Source organism: Gallus gallus, chromosome 8 (assembly GCF_016699485.2).
Source record: "Gallus gallus isolate bGalGal1 chromosome 8, bGalGal1.mat.broiler.GRCg7b, whole genome shotgun sequence".
In the NCBI taxonomy this organism is placed as follows: Eukaryota; Metazoa; Chordata; class Aves; order Galliformes; family Phasianidae; genus Gallus; species Gallus gallus.
In genome coordinates, this window is record NC_052539.1 from 28,759,602 (window position 1) to 28,767,132 (window position 7,531).

Below are 7,531 nucleotides of genomic sequence, written 5' to 3' on the forward strand. Positions count from 1 at the left end.
GCAGCAGTGAAGTCGTTGCAGATTCGTCTTTGGCAGAGCAGCTGGAAAGGATCCTCCTGCTGCCGTATAAGGAGTGGGAACATTCCCGTTGCTCACAGCCCCCTGGTCTGATTGAAAGCCTAATTTAATGAGCAGATGAGGTCAGGCCCACCATGCAACCTCACGTGGAAGCTCTCATCACATCGTCGTTGTTGCTGGACGTGCAATTTGTGTGAGATGTTGGCAGGGTTTCCTCGTGATATGTGTGCAGAGCATCTCCTCAGCACAGCCTCATGGAATGGGAGCGCATCGGGCCCAGAGAGCTTCCCTCCTCGCTGGCTGGGAAACTGCATAGTTGATGTCTTTGAGATTTGCGTGTCTGCCTGTATTTCCAAGGCATCTGCTGAGTTCTCACCATGGCACCGCGGGTGACACAGCAATGACTGCTTGGAGTTGGCTTTGAAAAGCTTCATGCGTTTCACAGAAACAATACTGGATTTCCGAAGAGTGGAGCAAAATTCCATTTCACATGGGAGTATTTCCCGAGGGAGAGTGTCACAGGCTCTGAGAATGAAGAAAATCTTTATATTTAGGTTATATTAATCATTTCTCTCTTCCCCTCTTTTCAATTTCCATGAGGACAGATGAACGTAAAAGGAATTCTTCCACTCGGATCCATGGAGAGGAGCAGAAACAGACCCTCTGCGGCACGGCGGTGCTGTCTGTTCCCAGGCTCCATGTCAGGATTTGTGTGCTTACTTTTGGAGAGTGATTTCAGCCCGCAGCAAATTCACAGCTCGTCTCAGCGATGTGTCAAGATGGGAAATGGGAAGCTTAGATGTAAAATAGAGAAGATTTGAGATATGAAAACAAACATTTGCCTGAAGTGTGAGCTATCTTAGGAGGTCAAATTTGGATGCTTCTGTTTGTAGGAAAAATAGAAAAGAGGGTGAGCGTGGGTGGAAGTAAATTAGAGAATAACCTGAGGACATGCAAACCAAATATCCCAAATCTTACAAGTTTTCCCAGATTCCTGGTATTTTGCTTGTTGAACTTTAGTTTGCTGCCTTTCGGATGGGAGCTGCTCCCCTCAGGTTCAGGTTCTGAGGCAGCTGAGTTCTGCAGGTTCCACTTGGAGGCTGTATCTGCCCACTGCTTTCGTGCCATAGGAGCTGAATGATGATCGGTGCAGTGTTCTGCCTGGCCTGGCTCCACAGCTGCCTCTCTCTACTTCCTTCTGCAGCCTCTGTGTCACCCATGTCTCACATGCTGCAACCTCACATGAAAAATGAAGCTGAAGAGCTTTGTGACTAAGGCTGTTAAATCCCTTTTATTCTCTCATCTCTGAAATGCACATTGTGTTATTATTAAATGTCTGTTCTAAGCTGTTGAGCTTCCCCTATGCCAAACACAGAGCAGCTTCATCTTTCTTTCAGCAGCAGAAGGTGCCATGCTTGCTCTGTGGGTGTTCCCTCTGCTTATTGCTTCTGCTCAGCACCCTGAGCTTGCCTGTTTGCTTCCACAGTCAGGGGAGAAACTGATTTGCACCCTTCCTCTTAAGATCAGCCTTCCCCAAAGAAATCCATTCTTGTTTAAAGGGACCCAAAAGTTATCCTGATACACTGAAACCCACAGGCAAAGCTGCCTCTTTCTCTCTGTTCCTCCCTGCCTTTCGTCCGGGGGTGTCCGTACCCGGAGAGCTCTGCTGCTGTCCTCCTTCACCCATGGCTGTTAGCTGATGGTGCTGCCTTTTCCAAAGGCTTGTTTTGGAACAGGTTCAGTTCCTCATATCAAATCCTGCACAGGGGCTTCCACACCAAAAGCAATTTACTGAAGCTCCTCGTGAAGTGACATCTTTGCAAGCAACAGCCACAGCTCTCATTGAGCAGACTGCTCCCTCCATCCAGCTCCATTCTCTTCATCCAGCTCAGATTTCCCTGTGCCCACCCCTCACTGCAGCAGGAAGGCTGCAGCCTTTGGTGCTTGTTGGTGTTTTTGGCCAGGTTTGGGGGCATGGGAAAGCCACCCCATGTCAGGCGCTGCTGTCCTGCTCCACACGTCCCTGTGGCAGTGTGTCCCACGCTGCTCTCAGCAGGTGACCCATCATTTTTGGAAGGGAAAAGTCACTTCTAACCCTGAAATATTTTTTTTTCTGTTGTTAATGAAAACCATTCTGCAGTCAGTGTTTGCCTTTCTTTTTTTTTCTTGGAGTAAAATTCATGCCAGCTGGATCGCTGGGCCCAGTATAACTCGTGAAAAATCCCCGGGGCTCAAACAAACAAATGCTTGCATTTGCAGCAAAGGATGCATTCAATTTACTCCATGTTAAATCCGTCCTTCGAGGCAATACAAAACCAAAGCCATCACAAAACTTGGAGCAGAGGAGGACCCGGTGCTGCGCAGCTCCCATGTCCTGCCCACAGCACAGAGCTGTGTGCCCACCCATGGCAGCAGCACGGCGCAGTCCCGGCAGTGATCGTGTGGCTGTGTCTGCTTCTTGTACAGAGTGTCACCATCCCCGTTGGGAGCAGTGCCATCTGCTCCATTATTGTCCAAAGAGTGTTGTGTGCATCCATGTATGGATGTGTTTGTGCTGGGAACCTGATAGTGAAATATGGGGATGTAGAGGGGATGACAGGTGTGGATTTTCATCAATTGTCAGCATTGCTGCGAGTGGGCGGTCTGTTAATTGCCCAGTCATAAATGGGTTGCTGTGGTCCCATTCGTGAAGGGGACGGGACACTCCACTGGGAGGCAGGGAGACTCCAACGAGAAGCAGGGAATGAGGCGGCAGCTCAGTGATGGGGTGGTGGGGCAGCTGGAAGGGCCCTGGGCAGCCGGCAGCTTCTTGGGCTGCACCAGCCCTGCTCAGCTTTCAGAGAACTCACCGGATGTTCTGTTGGGTTTTGTTCTGAGAACAGCATTCGTAGCACCCAGCTGTGGTAAAACAGAAGCGGCTGCTGGAAGATGATGAGACTCCTGAAATTACAGAACCAAAGAACATCCTGAGTTGGAAGGGATGCACAGCAAGTCCAAACCCTAGCTCTGTGCACAACTTCCCCAAACCCAAACTCTATGGCTGAGTGGTGTCCCAGTGCTCCCTGAGCTCCAGCAGCTCGGGGCTGTGCCCACCACCCTCAGCCCCACCTGACCCTCCCCTGACACAGATCCACACTGTGCCCTCAGGCCCTGTTGCTGTCACACAGAGCGGAGAACAGCTCTGCCCCTGCACTCCCTGTGGGGCTGTAGGGCCACCATGAGGAGCTGTAGGGCTATGAGGAGCTGTAGGGCTGCTGTGAGAAGCTGTAAGGCCATGAGGAGCTGTAGGGTGTCGTGAGGAGCTGAAGGGCGCGAAGAACTGTTAGGGCTTCCATGAAGCCATCCCTCAACATCCTCTTCTCTGGGCTGAATTATTCAAAAAACAGCTTATGGGGTCTTTGTAAAACTCCTTTTGGGATTCTCCTGGCTGGTGCAGCTTCCCTGCACAAGACAAGTGAACAGTGATGGCACAAAGAGGAATCCCACCCCTGGTGCTTTCTGCATAAAACCTCCCAGCTGTGCTGGTTTAGCTATGAGCTAAGTGGGAGTGGTGAGCAGGAGATTGGCACGAGGTGTCTTTTGTTGAATCTCACTGCCATTTTAGAACTCAGAAGTGCTATTTCCAGTCCTTGGATTTCCTTTGTACTAAATCCCTGTTTATATTTTCTTTAAAAGGTTATGCTAAGACGAATAAAGAAACCTACAAGTCAGTTTGCAGATTTTGCTGTCGGCCCTTAATGATCTGCTAAAAATAATGGGGATGATTCATCCTCAAATCTATTGAAACAGGAGTTGTTTGTTCTGGGCAGCTGTCCTTGGTCTGTAGCACGTGAGACGAGACGATCGGTGTCAGCAGAACAAGGGATCCCACGGTGATTCTCTATTTCATGGCAATGGAAATGCTCCTCAAGGTCCCGGTGGGCTCTCCAGGGCTGCAGCTCAGCTCTGCATGCAGCACCCGGCCTGCTGGTCTGGGATGTCTCTGGCACGTCTGGATGTGGATTCCCCATCCTCATAATGTCATCTGTAGCACTGGAACAGATGTATTTCAACATAAGTGTTTAAACAGTTCTGGTTTGAGACAGAAATATTCAAACAGCATGTTCAAGGAGACCTACAATGCTCAATATTTCCTACTCTTCTACCAGGGGCTGTTGTTGTCCTAATAACACAGTAAGGACTGCTGTAACAGCTGCTTTTTAACTGCCCTTGACTCATCAGTTGTGCAGGGGCTCTTCAGTTCTCCAGCCAAACCTCCTTCAGCTCTGCAGCATCCTTTGCCCAAGGAGGCTGTGGATGTCCCATCCTTGGAGGCATTCAAGGCCAGGCTGGATGTGGCTCTGGGCAGCCTGGGCTGGTGGTTGGTGACGCTGCACGAAGCAGGGGGTTGGAACTAAATGAGCATTGTGGTCCTTTTCAACCCAGGCCATTCCATGAAGTGATTCTATGATTCTATGATTAAAGGTTTCACATGGTTATACCTCCTCTGCCCTCAGAGATGCAGTGGAAATGTGTGTAGAACTGTCCCAAGATGCAAACCCACATCTTCACCCCTATCCCAGCCATGTGCTTCACTGCTCAGTGCTAATGGCAGCTTCCTTGCTTTGTTGGAGCCGGCTGCTTTGCACACATGCATTCATCTGTGCACACGTGCAAGCTGGAGGATTTCTTTGCCAAACAAGCATATAAAGATCTACATTAATATCTGATGGCAATGATGTGCAAAGGTGTGAGGCTGTGACCAGAGCTGGCACAGTGCTGCTGGACAATGCCTGGTGTGAACCAGCACTTAACCGTTTGCAAGCATACATGAGGCTGAAATTTGTTTGCAAATTACTTTGCAGCTGCTAACTGAAAATAAATAGACTTTCTGAAATGTGCAGCAGTTTGTGAATATCTCCTTAATGTGGAAAAAGTCTGTTTCCTCAAGTCACCAATTTGCTGTCTGTAATTGGAGCGTGGCTGTTCATGTCGAGCTGCAGCACTTCCAGCTGGTGAGGGCAGGAGCCTGCAGCATCAGGGATGGGGAAAACGCAGAGCAAGAGTTGTCTTCTAGGTTGTTTTTTAATGAGCAGTAAGTTTTTAAAACAAAAGGTAACTGCATAAAAGATCTGGGAAATGCAGGGTGTTTCTGTACACGTATATGATGAGCTGAGCAGGGGGCTCTCACCTGTAATGTTCCAGTGAATGAAGGGAGGTGTGAGGGATGCAAACACAGCCCATCCGTCTGAAGCTGTGTTTATTTAAAACGTGCTTTTTATCGCTGAGCAGAGGAAGGATAAAGTGTCTGTGTTTGACTGTGCAAGAGAAATATTTATGCAGCTGCAGAACTTCCCCAGGTTGCTGTGCCGGGTGCCAGGAGGCTCTCTGCGGGCTGAGCCCTTCTTCCAGAGCCCGACTGTGCCTGGGGTGAGGGAAGGGCTGCATGTCGTGGGGGGAGGGAAAGCAGAGCTGCCCCCTTCTGCCTCGAAGCTGGGGAGACTTGGTAAGAAATAACAGCTATTTTAGGAGTGTGGTAGGAAATCGTTAACTGAGGATGCTCCCAAAAGTCTGCACCGCAAATAGGCTTTATCCCTTAGACAGCTGCTGCAGTAAGGACCACAGCTGTACCCAGTAATCAGGGGTGCAACTCCTTATATAGCTCTTAACGTGCTCATTGTGACGGCTGCATTTAGGAAAGTTGGATTTATTTCATTTATTCTGTTGTGCACCGTAACTCCTACAGCTTGCTTTGCTGCCCATAGCGCTGACAGAAGAGAAGCTCACACTTCCTGGCTTGTTGATTAGCCAGCTCACAGGACTGCTCAGCTTCCCTGCTGGAGCAGAGGGTGTTCAGGGCGCCTGTTCAGGATTTGCACAGCAATCTGCCCTGGTTGCTTTTCCCACTGTGCCCAATGCTTGGCGGTGGCACTGGGGATGGCTGCTGGCACTGTGAGCAGGCCGTGGGAAGGAAGATGTGCTGCACAAACGTGATTGCTTGCTGAAATTTCTTTCTCCCCTATGACTTTGAAGCACTAATGAAATAAGACTGTATGAAAATTCATTGCCCAGGGACTAGGGAGTTCGGGAACACTTTTGTTGTTAACCATACCCATTTGCCACCGACTGAAAATTGCATCCACTTTCCAAATGAGTATTTAATGCCCAGGAAATGAATTGCAAACAGATGCAGCCCTGCAGCTTTTCTGCATCCCAGATGCTGGGTCTTCCCCTGTAACATGGCAGAGCCAGTGCTGCTGGCTCTGCTGGGTTTGGGCACCCTTGAGTGTGCTCACGGAGCCTTGTGCCTCCCAGAGAGAGGAGGACTCTCCAAAGTGAACCTTGTGTAGTGGCAGGGTCATATCTGCGGGAGTTCCCTAGATGTACTCAGGATGGGTCCTCCATCACATCACAACTTCTTGCATCCCACCCCATCACGTCTCATCCCCTCACATCCCATCCCATTTTATACCATCACATTGCATCCCATTCCATTGTATCCCACCCCATTGCATCCCATCCCTTTCCATCCCATTCCATTCTGCCCCATCTCATGCTGTCCCATCCTACATCCCATGCCATGCCATGCCATCCCATCCCATCCCATCGCATCCCATCCTATCCCACCACACCAGGTTGTTGAGATGAACATTTTGTTCCTGGCTGTGTGCAAGTGATGTGGTTACCACAGACTCACAGCAACACAGAACAGTTTGAGCTGGAAGAGACCTTTCGGATCACCCAGTCCCAGTGCCCTGGTTTTGTTTTCCTGTCATTTTCCAAGAAAACTCACCCAAAAGCCTGGGCAGACAGATCTTCTTGGCTTGCAGAGCATTTCTGATGTAGACAGACAAGAGCAGAGGGGCCAGTACAGCAAATATTGGGTTCAGCAGGTTCCTTGTTGCAATTATGTGCTATGGATTCCTCAACTGGAAGAAAATATCATTCTTTCTTTCCAGACTTCATGATGGAAGGGAAGAAGTTCATTCCCAGCACAACTTGCAGAAAATATATTAAATATTGACAGTAATTAGATTAGCCTGGGTTGGTACATTATTGATATTAATTTGATTAGATTGAATTGAAGAGGAAGCGATGTTTAACTTAATGCCTGTAATAAATGAGGAAGAAGGTAGTGGTGGAGCTTTCCTCTTCCATTAACAATAAACAGATCAGAAATCAACGTTCAGCTCTGCCGGTCCCTCGCCCACGGGCTGTGAGATAGACCTGCCACTGAGCAGGGTGACGGCTGCTGCTGCGACCTCTGCTCACTGCATGCTCAGCATCATGGTGCAGCACAGCCAGCCTACGATGGGTGGCACATAGGCATGGCCAGCAGCCGTGTAATCACATCCATCAGCCTCACGGTGCCAGGGTGGCTGTGACACAACGTACTCAGCAGCTCAGCAGCAGGGTAACAGCAGTGCATCCTGCACCCACCTGGAGTCTAAAGGCAAACAAGGTGAGAGGTAATGGCCACCCATTGTGCCAGTGGAGGGTCAGCTTGGGTATCAGGAGAAATCTCTGCTCCAAA